Source organism: Jaculus jaculus, chromosome X (genome assembly GCF_020740685.1).
Source record: "Jaculus jaculus isolate mJacJac1 chromosome X, mJacJac1.mat.Y.cur, whole genome shotgun sequence".
NCBI lineage: Eukaryota > Metazoa > Chordata > Mammalia > Rodentia > Dipodidae > Jaculus > Jaculus jaculus.
In genome coordinates this window covers 60,286,289-60,304,138 of record NC_059125.1, presented here as the reverse complement: position 1 = coordinate 60,304,138, position 17,850 = coordinate 60,286,289, and the positions used below count along the sequence as shown (strand labels likewise).

Below are 17,850 nucleotides of genomic sequence, written 5' to 3'. Positions count from 1 at the left end.
CAAGGCCACCCTGAGACTACATAGAGAATTCCAGGTCAGCCTGGATCAGAGTGAAATCCTACCTTGAAAACACAAGCAAAAACAACCCAAAATAATAAAGTTCATTTGCAGCAGACGCATTCTCCTTCCTTCTCTTCTGGACATAGTTACACACACCTTTAATTTCAGCACTCCGGAGGCAGAAGTAGGAGGATCTCTGTGACTCTGAGACCTGCCTGAGACTGCATAGTGATTTCCAGGTCAGCCTGGGCTAGAGTGAGACCCTACCTTACAAAACCAAAAGAAGAATGAGGAAGAGGAGGAGAATAAGAAGGAGGAGAAGAAGAATTTGGCTTGGCTTGTACATTGCCCTTTAGTAAGTTAAATATTTAAATCATATGTAAATTTATACATTATTTTTTAAATATACAAATATCTAATGTAACTCAATTATTTTCTCTCTGATCTTCAGCTGTTCTTTCTTCTTTTTTTTTTCTTTCTGTTTTTGGTTTTTCAAGGTAGGGTCTTAATTTAGTTCAGGCTGACCTGGAACTCACTATGTAGTCTCAGGGTAGCCTCAAACTCAAGGGGATCCACCTACCTCTGCCTCCTGAGTGCTGGGATTAAAGGCATGCACCACCACTGCTGGCTTTTCAGCTGTTCTTAATCATATGGGTTAAACAAATTAAGATGTATGAAATTGGTTTTGTAAATTAGAAAACAACATGAAAATGTGTTACTACTCTCAAGTGTAGATTGTACTACATTTCCTTTTATATTTTATTTATTTACTTATGGAGGACAGAGAGAAAGATAGAAAGAGGCAGAGAGATGGGGGAAGAGAGAATAGGTGTGCCAGGGCCTCCAGCCATTGGAAATGAACTCCAGATGCTTGTGCCACCTTATGCATCTGCCTTTATGTAGGTACTGGGAAATTGAACCTGGGTCCTTTGGGTTTGCAGGCAAGTGCCTTAGCTGCTAAGCCATCTCTCTAGCTCTAAATGCCCCTTTACATTCCCTTTCTAACATATGGAATTATATATTCTAGTAGGACCTGATTGGAAGGTGAAGTCATTTAACATTAAAGATGAGCACATCTTCCCACAAATTGAATTGGTTCCGTGGGACCCCCTGAAGTCCACAGAGGAGAACAACATGTGGTATGTAGGACCAAAGGTCTGGAAGCGTTGTCAATGTTTCTTTGTGCATTTAGCAGGACACAGACTTAATCTGGTGCAGCATAAAGAAAATAAGAGGCTCCTAGGCATGATGGTACATGTCTTTAATCCCAGTACTGTGGGGGCTGAGGTAGGATGATTGTAATGAGTTCCAGGTCAGCCCGGAGCTACAGAATGATTTCCAGTCAGCCTGGGATAGCGAGAGAACATACCTAGAAAAGCAAATAGTCATTCATTCCCCACCCTAACATTTGGAGTACAAAAACAAAAGGGGTGAAGACAGGACCAGCAGTCCTTCGAGTTGTCATATGGCTTCTCATGCCCCGGTCAGAATGCAGACTTGACTCCAGTGGGAAAAGGATGGGGGAGAATGGAATGGAGATATTTGGAATCTTAGGGGCTGAGGGACTCCTCCCTAATCTGTTGCCCTCAAAAGTTCTGTGAAAAAGGTTTCTCTGGCTAAGAAAGGAGTCATGGTGTTAGGGGTGATTGATCTAGTTTATCAAGGTGAAGTGAAGTTGGACTGCTCCTCTATAATGGAGGTGAGGAAGAGTATGCCTGGAGTACAGGATATCATTTAGATGATCTCTTGGTGTCACTATGTCCTGTAGTTAAACTTAATGGGAAACAACAACAACCCAATCAAGGCAGAGTGATAAATGGCCCAGACCCTTCAGAAATGAAGATGTGGGCCACCCTTCCAGGTAAAGAGTCACTGCTTGCTGAAGTGCTGGCTGAGGGTTGAGGAAATACAAAATGGGTACAAAAAGGCAGTGACAAATACCAGCTAAGACCATGTACCACTGCCAAGAATGAGTCTGTTCTAGCTTGTTAAGAATGTCCATGTGAGCCGGGCATGTTGGTGCACACCTTTAATCCCAGCCCTCTGGAGGCAGAGGTAGGAGGATCGCCATGAGTTTGAGGCCACCCTGAGACTACATAGTGAATTCCAGATCAGCCTGGGCTAGAGTGAGACCCTACCTCAAAAATAAAAAAAAATTTAAAAAAAAACGTCCATGTGTATGTACAAATATATTAAGAGCCAGAGCCAGAAATAAGATACAGGTGGCTCAAGAGACAAAGTAGTTGCCACATAAGTGTGAGTCCTAGAGTTTGGATCCCCAACACCCATGTTGTTGTAGTCAGTTCCATGTTGCTGGGATGAAAATCCAACCAGACACAGTTTATGGGAGGAAGGGATTTATTTCAACCTTACAGATCAGGGGAAAGTTCCTTCAGTGAAAGAAGAAACTGCTTACTTGCATGCATCCAAGCATGGAGAAATAACTGAAGCAAGCAAACACCAACATCAACAGACTGCATGAACCCCACTAGAGCTCAAACCTATTCTCAACTCACATTTTGGCTGTATTCTGATACACCCCCAGTGAAATGTCCCCTTCATGAGGCTGTTGGAGACTTAAGCAGGTAGTTTAACCTGAGCAAGATGTGGTGGTACACACCTTTAATTCCAGCACTTGGGAGGCAGAGGCAGGATTGCTGTGAGTTTGAGGCCAGTCTGAGACCATATACTAAGTTCCAGGTTAGCCTGGGCTAGACTGAAGACCCTACCTTGAAAAAACAAACAAAAAAAAAACCCTGAGACTATTGGAGACATATATTCACATTCAAACCACCATACATGTAAAAACTAGACCTGGTGGTGTGTGTCTGTAATCCCAATGAGATGAGAGTGATGTAAGATTTTGTATACAGGAGGGATTAAAATCCATAAAGATGCAGAGATCCCAGGCTCATGTACCCCAACTTTTGGGGTCCAAGTTAGTAAAGAATTGAAAATTCAGACTCAGAGAAGGGTAGATTATGAATTATAAGTTTATTTTGGGGAGAGTTAGGATCCAGAGGAAAGACTAGAGGGAAGCCAAAGCCAAAGGGAATTACCCCTCCCCCTTCATCTTGGCTGGGGAGAGGAGATGTAAAAAATATCCCTCACATAGGGAAAAGTCTGGGCACACACACAGAGAAAGCCCAAGCCAAAACATCCCCCTAACATAGGGGGTTCAGAGAGTATTAAGAGAGTAAATGGGGCTGGAGAGATGGCTTAGTGGTTAAGGCGTTTGCCTGCAAAGCCAAAGGACCCAGGTTTGATTCCCCAGGACCAACAACAGCCATATGCACAAGGGGGCGCACGCGTCTGGAGTTCATTTGCAGTGGCTGGAGGCCCTGGTGCACCCATTCTCTTTCATTCTCTCTCTCTCTCCTTCATTCTCTCTCTCAACTAAATAAATAAAAATAATACATACAAAAACCAAAACACATATATATGTAAATGGCTCAGAGCTTAAAGAGAGATCATACATATAACAAAGCAGGAAAGCACCCAAGAATAAAAAAATAAAAATAAAAACACGTGTAGAAAGCAAGCAAGAAAATTTCCAGCGCGGGCAGGGGGGGGTGGGGGGGAGGAGGCTAGATGAGTCAGGGGCCAGAAGAAAAGAGGGATTTATGAGACGGATGTGCTACCTACTGAGCTAACAAGGCTCCTTGAAAAGAGGGATTTAGATATGTGGGTATGTTCTTTTATCTGGGTCAAACATCCAATTAGGATGAGCCTTTTCATCAGACTCAGGTATGTAAGGGAGGGCCTGATTGGTTGGTGGATTCAAGAGGCTGACCCAGAAGGGGTCAGCCCACAGGCTGTACCAAGTCTGAGAAAAGTTGAAGAAGCAGGGAGTTGTCAGTAGTTGCTTGAAGCCATCTTGCATGAGACTGGGTCAGACACAGGTCCTGCTCCTGACAGGGAAGACAAGGAAGCATCTGTTTGGGCCTCTGTCCCTGTGTGACTGCCTGTAAAAAGCTGCCTTATTCCTATTCTGTATTGGGAGGAGGAAACTGAACAGCTACCTTAGCAAACACAACAGTAGACACTGATATCACTGATGTAATTTTCTTTTTCTTAAATATTTTTTTTAAAAATTATTCATTTATTTGAGAGAGAGAAAGGAGAGAGAATGAGTGAGACACAGAGAGAAACAGATAGAGACCAGGGCCTCAAGGCACTGCACATGAGCTCCAGATGTATGTGCCATCTTCTGCATCTGGCTTACATGGGTCCTGGGGAATCCAATCTGTGTCCCTAGGTTTCACAGTCAAGCATCTTGACTGCTAAGCCATCTCTCCAGCCCTCTTTTTCTCTTTTTGATGCAGGGTCTCATTATAGCCCAAGGTGAGCCGGTACTCACTATGTAGCCCCAGGCTGGACTTGAACTCAAAGCAACCCTCCAACCTCAGCCTCCTGAGTGCTGGGACTAAAGGTTTGCTCCATCACACCTGGCTTAAAATATCCTTTTTCGTTGTTCAGCATAAATTGGCCAGTAAAATTCTTGGTAGAATGTGCAAAAGAAAACAATACTTCACAAATCTCCTCTATTGTTATTCTTTTATTTTTATTAAATAAAAACTTTGTATGGACACATCATGTGTTGGTACCATCATTTCCCTCCTCCCATTCCACTGAGGAACCCCCTTAGTGGGATTGCTGGTATTCAGCATGGAATTGTGGGTTATGATTTGTGAGAGCAACAGTCAGTCATTGTAAAGGGAGGGGCAATGCCTCTGGACATTCCCTTGCACTCTGTGGCTCTTGAATTCTTTCCACCCCCTTTTCTGCAAAATCTCCTGAGTCATGCTAGGTGTGTTTTAAGTCTTCTTTAGTGTTGTGCTCTCAGGAGCTTCTGAATTTCTGTTTTGGCACGTTGAGTATCCTCAGTGTCTTTCTCCACTATCACCCTGGCTCTGGTTGTCAGGCTCACCATTGAAACAGGTCAGCCTGGGCTAGAGTAAGACCCTACTTTGAAAAACCAATTTTTTTCTAAATTAATTTATTTGTAAGCAGAGAGGTGATGGGAGACAGGGAGAGAGAGAATGGGCATATCAGGGCCTCTAGATGCTGCAAACGAACTCCAGATGTATGTGCCACTTTGTGCATCCAGCTTTATGTGGGTCTTGGGGAATCAAATTTGGGTCCTTACGTTTTGCAGGCAAGTGCCTTAACCAGTGATCCATCCCCCAGTCCCCCTATTGTTATTCTTAATCCAAGTGAACCTGTTTCATTTCCATTCCTCTGTTGGAGCATTTCAGAGGAGAATTTCCATTGCAGTAAATTATTTTTACACTTAGACCATCTTGGGAAACACTCAGACCATTACATTTTGCTTACCTGTGGAGGAATACTGACTTTTGGATAATTTCTACCTTTCTTTCATGATTAGTTTCCTATTCTACATTTCTCTATAATTTCACCTCCATATTAAGAGCTGGACTGGTAACTGAGCAAGGAGAGAGAAGAAGTGGGGAGTGATACAGACTTGCATCCCAGCCTCGTGTCATCTCTGTAGATCCAGAGAACAAGGATTTCTCTGGAAGAAGTGATAGGGCTTCACAGGCAGCTCCAGAAAACCATATAGTACTCACCTCCCTTTGTCCCAGAGCTTTCCATCATCTTTCTTGGAGTCCTAACAGAGCTCTGTCACTTACATTCATGTCTTGGAGCTTCACTTACCCCATGTATATAGTAACTCAGTGGTCATGGTGAGATATGGCTATGATGTATATGGGCCAAGTACTAAGATGTGAATAACATTAAATTGTCATAAAGATATTGTAGCAGTTACCTTCTCATTTGCCGGGACAAAACACCTGACCAGAAGCAGCTGATGGAAGGAAGGGGATTATTTTTGGCTTACAATTTCAAGGGGAAGTTCCATCATGGTGGGGAAAGCATGACCAGAGCAGACAGCTGAGCACCACACCTCCCTAGTGCTGGGATTAAAGGAGTGTGCCACCATGCCCGGCTTAGAAAAAATACTTTTCCCTTTAAAAGAATTTATTTATTTATTTGAGAGTGGCAGACAGAGAGGGAAAGAAAGAGAATGGGCACACCAGGGCCTTCAGGTACTGCAAACAAACACCAGGTGCAGGTGCCACCTTGTGCATCTGGCTTATGTGGGTCCTGGGAAATTGAGCCTCAAACCAGGGTCCTTAGGCTTCACCGGCAAGTGCTTAACTGCTAATCCATCTATCTAGCTCCCTATAAAAATACTATTTTAAAAAGAATAACTATAGGTACCCCTTGCACATCACCCAGGTCTCAGGTGAAACCACAGAAGAATTGGTGGAATGAGCAAGAGTGCTGCTTCAGTGGCAAACCTGATGCTCCCAGTGGCAAACTCACTTCCTCCAACAAGGCTCCATCTCCCATGGGCTTTCTAAATTTCACAGTGCCACCAGCTGCATAATAAGTAAGAGGCTTAATCACAAACACATGAGGCTAAGGGGAGCATTTTTTTTCTTTTTCTTTTTTTTTTTTTTTTTTTTTGGTTTTTCGAGGTAGGATCTCACTCTAGCCCAGGCTGACCTGGAATTCACTATGGAGTCTCAGGGTGGCCTCAAACTCACAGCAATCCTCCTACTCTGCCTCCTGAGTGCTGGGATTAAAGGCGTGTGCCACCACACCCAGCAAGGGGAGCATTTTACATTCAAACCATCACAGGTGCTACCAGCGCATAGGTAAAAATTGGGTTAATGTTGTATTGTACCTAGCTGCCTTAGAAAATGCACCAGTACTATAAAATGACATCTTATGGTGGGGGAAATGGTTTGGCAGTTAAGATGCTTACCTGAGAATTCTAAGGACCCAGGTTCAGTTCCCCAGTACCCACGTAAGCCAGCTGCAGAAGGTGGCACATGCATCTGGAGTTCTTTTACAGTGGCTAGAAGTCCTGAAGCACCCCCTGTCTTCTTCTCTATGTGCCTCTCTCTCAAATAAATGAACAAATACTTTTTTTTTAAAAAAAGAAATGACATCTTAGTGGGCATTGCTACTCTTCCAGGGTCTCACTCCTAGTTCTTTGTGTCAGCCCTATTGGGAGACAAGTTTATGTATAGAATGATGAAGGTGAGGGTTTGGTCATGAATCCCAGCACTCATTCTGAAAGAAAGACGACCCAGGGAATTGGAAATGATCTTTGATTGGGCTACTGTGAGGGAGCAAGTGACATGCCTGAACTCTATCAAACCTGTCCTCAAGCTCCTGTTGAGGAAGTTCACTGCCAGCTCTGTACCTTCACCAGGCAGGCAGAGTGAAAACAATAGGCCCAAAAGGATTTTCTCTGATGGAGGACTCAAAGAACTTGAAAGACAGAGCCTTGAAAGAAGCTCAGATACGACCTTGATTATATGTATGAGGACACTGAGGTCCAGAGTGCAAGGCACTCTGCCATGCTTCACAAGTTGTAAATGGTAGAAGGAAGGTACAGGTTAGTAAGTGTCCTAGCCTCTGGCTTTGATGTGTCCAGCAGATAGTGTCTTGCACAGGAGCAACATTTATGGGGAGGAATCTATTGAATCTGAGACACAAGGCCCTACCAACCCTGAGAGCTTTGTTGTCCCTCCCTCCTCATCATCTGGGACCACTCTGGGCTGATCAGCTGCCACGGTTAGACATTCTGTGTGGGGTAACCCTGCTTCCTCTACCCAGTGATAATGGCGGCTCCAGAATGGCAGGGACTCCAGCTGTCCTCTTTCTTGTCCATGTGGAGCTCTCAGGGCTGTACTTTGGGGCAGGAGAGGTCTTGGTGAGCAGGGAGGAGGAAGGCAGTGCGCTCTGGAGACCCAGAATCTCAGAGCTAGGCTGAGGCAGCTTGTGCAGCACCTGTAAATGTCTACCTCGCCCAAGCAGCCCTTCAGCTTGCTGGGCCCCAATTCTGGCTGCCTGCATCCTGCATCCAGCCTTGGGAGCTGGTGAGGAACCTGTGGAGGGAAAGAAGATCCCCCTCTTTCTCAGCTTTGGACTTCCTGTTCCACCCTTCAGCTTTTGTCTTGGGACCTACAGGCATGGAGAGACTCACAAAAGGTGTCAGGCAAGCAGGCAGGAGCCTGAGGTCTGTTCAGGGACTCTGAGTGCCCACAGCCTCAGAGCAAGCTGAGGGCAGTGATGGGGCAGAAAACCCATCCCATCCTTGTGAGCCAGCTTGGCCTGAAACCCTTCCCTGTCTTTTTCTTCAATCTCATCCTTCCTTTCTCTCTGCTCTTTCTGGCCCATCCCTCACATCTGCCTTTCAGAGGGCCCTCACGGCAGCCTTCCTCAGTCCCTCCCTCTGCAGAAGCCCCCACCACAAGAACAAACAGAGAAACTCAGGAGTCAGAGAATGTTCTGGAAAGAAGTGATGTTAGAGAGTAGGGTCTAGCCTCTGCTTTTGTAGATGAAGAAACAGAGCCTAGGGAGGGAAGAACAAGCTTGAGGGCCTAGTGAGGGGCAGTGTGAATGTCAGAGCAAGAATCTGTATGATCTAGGCAGCTTTTGTGTGTGTATATGTGTCGGGGGGCAGGGGAGATCTGCCTTTGCTCATGTCCCATCAGCATACTATGACTTTCTCTGCAAGGCAGGGATGTGGTAAGTGGCTGAGTGGACATCTTGCTCTAGGTGGCTAAGCCAGGTTCACCAAACACACTGTCCAAGGTGACCCACCTCTTTGTTTGGACCACACAGCAGCCACTGAGTGTGTGTGCATGTGTGGGTGTGGGTGTGGGGGGGTGCATGTGCATGCACACATGCAAGACTCTGACCCCTTTGTGGGTGGCCAGTCAGGCCAAACCTGGGTGCATCTGGGTGTGGAATGGGACCTTTGCCACTGCCAGCCATAGAACTCTGCTGAATGGATTTGGGGGGCCAACTTTCCCGCAGGCTCACACCTTGTCTGGTGTTTGCTGGGGGAAACAGAGTTCTTGGGTATCTGGGACAGGGCCTGGCCTTGGTCCTCTTCATCCAGTGCTTAGCCCAGATGCCCACAGGCAGCCATGATCTGTGAGCACTGATAGGGGAGAAAATGAGCTGAGAACTACGCCTGGAGGCCCAGGTCTAGATGTCCAGTACCCCGGCCTCCCTTGCTGTCAGCCCAGGGCTCTTGGACAGCATGAAGTTCCTTGCCCCTTATGCCTGGCTGCTCCAGGTTGCCTCATATTGTGGGCTGATAGAGATCTTTGTTTTCCAAGATGCAGCTCTCTGCTCCTTACCCCCCACCTAGGGCAGCACAAACTGAGGTACCTGTGTACCCTGTACCTTCCCAATCCTCCCCACCACTGCCTCTGCCTCCAACCATCTGCCCTGTTCAGGCTGCCCCTAACTCACACCTCCTTGCCACAGCCCCCCACCTCTGCAATATTTTACTTTATGAACTGTGACTACTCCGTGCCATGCAAGAGCCTCATCAATAGTCCTTTCATGAGGCTGCACGGGGGCCTAAGGCCACCAAGAACTATGCTTTTCCAGTGGATTTGGATGAAGCCTGCAGGGTATGGGTACAAACATGGAGTTCTGTTGAGAGAGCATCTGTGGTCCTGTGCTGTGTGCAGCAGATCTGAGTATAATTCATTTCCTATTCAGGGCTCCTGTTCCTCCTTCACACTACTCCATGCTGTACAATCTTAATCGATAGTTCTCTTTCATGAGGCTAAGAACCCACTGATAGCTAGATTTTCCCTTGGGCTTGGATGAGGCCTGCAGGAATTTGTGTGCAAGTGAAGAGGCCTATTAAGAGAGCATCTTTGGTCCTATGTGAGATACAGCAGGTAACAACAGTATTCATTCCCCCTCCCCTCCAAGAGTTCCTATTCCTCCTTTTTGCACTCCCTTGCTGAGTTTACCAGAATCATATGCATTCTACTCTTGAGCATCCTTGGAATAAATTTATGGAACACTTTACCAGGAGCAGGGTTTTACCTCCTTGGTGTTTATGTATGTAGTTACCTTCTGAAAGGCAATTGTAGACATTCCACCCTTGTCCTCTTTTCAGATGCCCTGTCCTTTAGGAAGTAGAAGGCCACTTCAGGGATCCTTCCTCCATATCTTTATCTGACAGGCCTTGGAGAGCATTTTCCTCACCTGTCCTTAGGATGAGCCTCATGATGGTCTTTGGCCAAGCCACTGCCTCTTTCTTTCTTATTTTATTTTTTAATTAATTTATTTATTTGAGAGAGAGAGAAAGAGGCAGAGAGGGGGGGGGGAGAGGGAGAGGAAGAGGGAGAGGATGGGCACAACAGGGCCTCTAGCCACTGCAAACGCACTCCAGATGCATGCGCCCCCTTGTGCATCTGGCTTATGTGGGGCCTGGAGAATTGAACCTTTGGTTTTGCTGGCAAACGCCTTAACTGGTAAGCCATCTCTCCAGCCCTCTTTCTTATTTTAAACAGAGACAAAATAAATCTAGCATTCATTGTTCAGTGATTATGGTGGTTTTAAAGTCAATGCACTCCATAAACTCATGTGCTTGAATACATAATCCCCAGCTGGTGGTGCTCTGTGGTAACGTGGAACCTTTAGGAGGTAGCAACTGAAGAAATCTGAGGAAAAATGTCACTGGGGGTTTTATAGACCAGCCCCATTGACTCTCTTTCACCCTATGATGTGAAGATGTGACACAGAATTCCCACTCATGCCTTTCCTGCCATATAACACTTCCCTGTGAAATTGTCAGCTGAAAATAAATTCTTTTCTTCTCTAAGCTGCTTCTGGTTGGGTATTTTATCCTAGCAATGAGAAAGTAAGTGATAGAGTGATCATTAGCAACCTGAAGCCTCATCTGAATCTGACCATTTCCTTATTCATTATGTGTGTATGTACAAATAATAAGCACAGTATGACATATAAAGCCTTTGGCACTGGCAGCAGACAAGTCTACATGAGCAATAGATAGCAATAGATAAGAAATTAAGAAATGCTTTCAACACTGACATCTAAGCACTTGTTGCCCACATTTAACAATTTTTTTTCAAGTTTTTGTTTTTTTTCTTTTAGCTACCTTTGCATCCTTCTCCCTTTTCTTTCTTCCCTCAAGGCAAGGAATATCTGTGTCTTTGTGTATATGCATTTTCATGTGTGTATGAGTGCATGTGAGTATCAGTGATCATACATATATGCATGTGGAGGCCAGAGGACAACTTTGGGTTTGCCAGGCATGGTGGTGCACACCTTTAATCCCAGCACTTGGGAGGCAGAGGTAGGAGGATCACCGAGAGTTCGAGGCCACCCTGACACTACATAGTGAATTCCAGGAGGTCAGTCTGGACCAGAATGAGACCCTACCCCGAAAAACCAAAAAAAAAAAAAAAAAAAAAGAAAAAAATTTGCGTGTGTGTGTGTGCACACGCATGCATGTGCATACACTTCAGGGTCTCTTGTGCCTGCAAATGAATGTCAGATGTGTGTACCAATTATTGGGTTGGCTTTACATGGGTGGCTTGAGATATGAACTTGGACCTGCAGGCTTTGCAAACAAGTACCTTTAACCACTGAGCCATCTCCCCTGCTTCATCTATCTTGAATTTTTTTGAGACAGTGTCTTACTAGCCTAGAGTTCACCAATTAAATTAGATTGGCTAGCCAGTGATACCCAAGAATCCTTCAGTCTGCCTACTTGCTGCTGGAATTATAAGCATCTGCCATCACACAAAGCATTTTCACATGGGTTTTGAGGATCAACGTCAGGTCCTCATGGTTTTCTGTTGTTGATTCTGTTTTGCTTCTTTATCACAGAGCTTACAGGCATGTGTTGAACCCTCCTCCTCCCCAGTCACGGAGACAAAGAGGAATGTGACAATGTAGTAGTTATCTTATTGTTGCTGGGACAAAACACCTAACCATAGAAGCTTATGTAAAGAAAGTGTTTATTTTTGGCTTGCAGTTTTAAGAGTAAGTTTCATGATAGCCAGGAGCTGGGGAGGGGTGGGGGAAGTATAGGAGGAGCAGTCAGCAGTATCTCCACAGCAGTAGGGAGGAAGTCTAGAGTGAGCTATGTGGCAAGCAGGGCTGGGCTATAACACCCCAAGACTCACCCACAGTGACACACCTATTCTTCCCATAGGCTCCACAAACTTTTCTAACAGCACCACCAGCTAGGGATTAAATATGAGGATTAACCACAAATATATGTGGCTGTGGGGAAACATTTTACATTTAAACCACCAGACAGCTTGTGAGGATTAGACAGGGCCCAAACTTCACTTCTCCATATCTCAGTCCAGTCATATTAAAAATCAACTTATTTCTCTTAACAAAAAGCTTTATATGCCCCAAGGGGGGGGGGAACTCATTGGCAACAAACTTTCCAGTTCCCCTCTCTGTTGCTGAGAGTTTTGAATTCTTTGGCTTTTCAATTAGCAATCTATGTTCCTCTCTGCTACAGAGAACTTTTTACTTTTGCTTCTTTCACTTCCCAGTTAACTTAATATAAGCTTCCCCCCCCTCTAAAATGGCTTTCTCTCTATAATAGTTTCTCCTTTAAAGGACATTCTTATTCTCCATGATCTTCATCCTTTGTTTTCTACAAGGCAAAGGACCTGGAGCCATGACTCAGTAGATCATTTGCTGACCATTGAGAGTTTGGCACCCTACTTCCTGAGTTAAGCCCATGGTCTGAGATAAGGTCACAAAGAGACCCACAACATCTTGATATTGGTTTAGAAAATACTTTCTTTCTTGAAAAACGGTCTATGAATATACTTCTTATTCCTATATCATGTCTACAAAATATTCATATCCTCCTACAACTTGCTTTGTTCATATTCTAGTTGTCAAAACTACTACTAAATCAAGTTAAATATGTAAATATTTATTATGCCCATTAAAGAACAGTTTCTGAGGCAGGAGACATTGCCTTAAAGTGGTAAGAAGCACTGCTCATAACCATCCCAGTATAGTTATAATGACTACAGTTTTATTTATTCTTTTTTTCAAGGCTGACCAGGAATTCATTTTGTGGTCTCAGGATGGCCTTGAACTCATGGTGATCCTCCTTCCTCTGCTTCTCAAGTGCTGGGATTAAAGGCATACTCTGCCATACATGGCTAAATAAGTATTTTGACTTGTTTCTTGTTACATATTTCATACTAGCATTTTTTTTTGTCAAACAGAAAAAGGTGGTATACCAATAACTGTATCATTTAATTTCACTGAGTAATGATGACAATGATATAATGCTTACCTTTTGTTCTTTGATTAAAGTTAATATTTTGGGGATCAGATGGTCTCAGTTTTGATTATGTGATTTTGGGTGGTTGACCCTGTAGTATATCTGAACTGGCCTTAATTTTAATTTTATAATGTGCTTTTCTTGGTTTTTTCAACATTCATATATGGAAATCCAGTTCATTAAACTTCTGTATAAGTACTACATTGTAACTTATTGTTTTCTGTATCAATAGACAGTTCAGTTACTATTTTTTTAGTTAGAAATAATGCTGCTGCACAGTATATTTTTATACACAGAAACTTATACACAGATGCATCTCCTCAGCTACATCTAGGATTAGATGTACTGAGTCTCAGACTATGTTTATCTTCAATTTCACTAAATGTTGTGTGGCTTTTCCTCTGAATTGAAAGAGTCATTCCCAGAGGGAGAAGGGAGGCTCATAAAACTCAGGAAGCTAAATGAAACCAGGCCTGGGACATTCATGAATCTTAGAAGACTCAGGAAGCTCAGAAAGTTACAAAATTCACATGGCCCCTTCCTATGGTTTTGTAAGCAGTAAACAATTAGTGAGAAGAATCTCTGAGTTGCCTGCAAGTCTCACAGTGAGAACCAGGGATGCAGTTTTTGTGAATCATTGACCATGTTGGGGTAGGCATTTTGTGATGCAGCTGCCATTGAGTCATCCATGCTCCTGTAAGTTACTCTAGTAAACATATTGGTTCATGAAGGTAGATTTTAGTACAAACATTGGTCTGTCATTAGTGCCCTGAGTTTAATACACTTTTGTTCACATTTCCCCAGGGAAAGTCAAGTACACAATACTAAATAGGTCTTATGTACTTTCCAAAATGGTTGTACTAATTCCTATTAGCACTGGATGAGAATTTCTGTTTCACCATTTAAGACTTGCTTATCAAATACGTTAAAGAATTTTTAATGTAAAGGATATGTTATTAAAAATCCCAATAGGGGCTGGAGAGATGGCGTAGCGGTTAAGTGCTTGCCTGTGAAGCCTAAGGACCCTGGTTCGAGGCTCAGTGCCCCAGGTCCCATGTTAGTCAGATGCACAAGGGGGCGCATGAATCTGGAGTTCGTTTGCAGAGGCTGGAAGCCCTGGCGTGCCCATTCTCTCTCTCTCCCTCTATCTGTCTTTCTCTCTGTGTCTGTCGCTCTCAAATAAATAAATAAAAAATTTAAAAAAATTCCAATAGTTCATAAGGGCTCAAAATCTCCATTCTGACTTCCAAAATTTATATTTTTTAACTGTTTCTTTAAGGTATTTCTTTTGAACACTACTATTATCCATTTTATACATCATCACTTTACTTCCTGCCACAATAAGTGATGAATCTCATTTACACCTGTCCCCTCTATTTTGCCTCCCTAGATGAGGACATTCTCACTCTCAGGCACCTCCTCTCCTATAGAGGATTGTCCTCAAGGGAAGGTGAGGAACATTAGAAGTTAAGCCCTCTCTTCTCTCTGGTAGAACTACCTCTCCGATATTATGCATGCGCTAGAGCTGCTGAGGGGATCTGGATGAAGCTGGTTTTTGGATATAATCCACAAAGTACAAGAAACAAAAAGGAAAAACAGAATTGAAAGAAGAAAAAGTTTACAGAACAAATGAAGCAATCAGCAAAATGATTGCTGATTGGGAGAACTTATTAGCAAACTATACATCTGATAAGGAGTTAGTATCCAAAATATATAAGAAACTCAACAATAAGAAAACAAGTAGCACAAGGAAGGCTGTCTCAAGGAGTGTGAGTGAACCTCTCCACATAATCTTACACCCAGACTTACTTCTACTTCTGACAAAGTAGATGCCTTTGACCAACCCTGACAACTAAGTGTCCTGGCTGTGAAGGTCTGGGTCCAGAGATAAGGCACTTTGTTCTTGAGCCATGAGCTTGGGGTGCAGCATAGCTTTGGGAATGGAAATAGCCCAAGTTTTGGTCCAGGTGACATAAAAAACAACCATGGTTCTGAGATGGAAGTGGGAAAGGACAAGAGAATAAGATAACAATTAAAAAGAACTTACCAAGCTGAAGAAATGTCTCTGTGGTTAAGGCACTTGCCTACCAAGCCTAAAGACCTGAGTTCAATTCCCCAGTACCCATGTAAGTCAGATTCAGAGAGGCACATGTCTGGGGTTTGTTTGCAGTGGCTGGAGGCCCTGGCATGCCTCTACATTCATTCACTCATATTCTCTCTGCTTGAAAATGAGTAATTTTGTTTATTTTTATTTATTTGTGAGCAACAGAGACAGCAAGAGTGAGAGAGAGAGAGAAAGAGAATGGGCGCACCAGGGCCTCCAGCCACTGCAAATGAACTACAGATGCATGCGCCAATTTGTGCATCTGGCTTATGTGGGTCCTGGGGAATCAAGCTGCAAACCAGGGTTCTTAAGCGTCACAGGCAAGTGCTTAACCACTAAGCCATCTCTCCAGCTGTAAATGAATATATCTAAAAAGACTTAAAAAGGAACTTACCAAACAGTATTAAAAGTCTGAAAATGATCTGGAAGGCTACAAAGTATTTGGCAGATAATGGGTGAAGTATTGACTGAAGAATAGTTAATTGTTAAAGCTACAAATGGAGCAAGATAGGTTGTAGGTTGTTGTTCACATCTTAACAAATGTAAGCTGAAGCCAAGAGTTACTTTGGATGTGACTGCGCTATCATGAGATAGTTGTCAGGAATCCACTAGTTTACAACATGTCTCATAAGAATCCTGGGAATGTTTCTTATTCTGAAACTAGAGGGCTGTCAAAATGTGTTTGAGAATTAAAAGAGATAATACAATTACCACATACAAATCCAGAATTATTCCAGCATGTAGAAATAATACCTCCATAAGTTCTTTTGCTAAAAGGTCTGGACCACCAGGTACTGGAAAAATGTTCTTGGCATGAGTTGTTGCCAACAAGCTGAACTAAAACTTCCTAAAGTTCATTATCTAGTTCTATCATGGCAAGTACATTAGTGAAAGTGTTCATTTAGAGAAATGTTTAATTATTCCAAGGGTCATCAGCTACACATCATTTTAAAGGATGAAATAGATGGTGGTCATTGGTTTTCAGAGGGTACTTCAACAACTGACAGAGAGATTCAGAGAACTTCAATGGAGTTAATAAATCACACAGATGGATTTCCTACTCTGTACAGTTAAAATGATCATGGCTACGAACATACCAGATACACTGGATCCTGCTTTGTTGTGTCCAGGAAAATCAGAGAAAAAATAAACATTAATTTACCAAACAAGCAAGATTTTATATATATTGAAAATCCTGGCAAGCACCTTAACCATTGAGCCAACTCTCCAGCCCAAAAGCTGGAGACACGTCTTTCAATCTGGAATTGTACTAGTGACCTAAGGATAGCCACAACCACGGGTTCAGTCTACAGTCCTCTGCTCTACCAGGTGAGCTATCGAAGGGTGCCAAACTGGCTGAGTCAGAAAACAGGATCTATCCTTTCGATGTCTTCAAGAAACTTTCCTTACCATCAAAGACACACAGTATCAGAGGGTAAAAGAATAAAGAAATTTCAACAAATTGAACTAGAAAACAGGTGTTGCTATTGTAATATCTGACAAAATAGACTTCAAATCAAAATTAGTAAGAAGGTCATTTCATACTGATCACAGGGAACAAACCATGAGGAGGATATTATAACTCTAAATATATATGCACTATATACAGGGGCACCTACTTTTACAAAACAAATCCTACTAGATATAAAATAAAAAATCCCAATACAGTTAAGAATAAAGTAGGTAACCTCAACACCACACTCTCACCAACAGGCAGGCCTTTTGGCCAAAATTAAGCAGGGAAACACTGGACATAAATGAGACTATAGATCAAATGGACCTAAAAATTAGAGATCTATATCCAAACACTACAAAACACACATTCTTCTCATCGGCCCATGTAACTGTCTCTAAAATAGATCATATATGAGGACACAAAGCAAGTCTTAGCAAATTTAGGAAAATTAAAATAATTCCTTCTATTTCATCCAACCACAATATGGTAAAACTAGAAATTAACAAGAAAAACTATGGAAAATACACAAAGTCCTAGCGATTAATGGATTATCAATCAAGAAAATTAACAATAACAGTTTTAAAAGGGGGGAACTTGATGTAGTCAATCTCCAAAAACCTACAGCTAACATTATACTTGCTTATGAGATACTGTAAACTTTCTCTCTAATATGCTATAGTTTGATGTGATATTATGGCTTTTTATGTTGCCATGTGCTCCTGTCATGTTATCATTCATGAGGTCTTCAGAGTCAAGCTGATGCTGGCACTATGCGCTTGAATCTCCAAAACTATGAGCTAAAGAGCCTCTTTTAAAAATGTGTGAAGTCTCATGTACTGTATTACTTCATTATAGTAACAAAGAAGACTTATACATGGGATTGTATGCTGTACAATATAAAACACTGATGACGGGCTGAAGTTATAGCTCAGGTAGTAAAATCCCTGTCAAACTATCCAGCAAGTCCTAAAGTTCCTCCTGGCTCTGCCTCCCCTCAGCAAAGGGATTACAGGTGTGTGCCCAGTGTTTTATGTGGGCTTCATGGATCTGAACCCAGGTCCTCATGCTTGCATGACAAGTACTTTACCCAACTGAGACCCCTTTCCAGTCTCAAACATAATACTTCTATGATTTTTCTTGCTATAC

General features: G+C 43.0%; 1 pseudogene; it reads left to right on the top strand.

Moving 5' to 3' along the window:
• Positions 1 to 1,630: 1,630 nt before the first annotated feature.
• LOC101603798 lies at positions 1,631 to 16,398 on the top strand (annotated as a pseudogene).
• Positions 16,399 to 17,850: the final 1,452 nt, after the last annotated feature.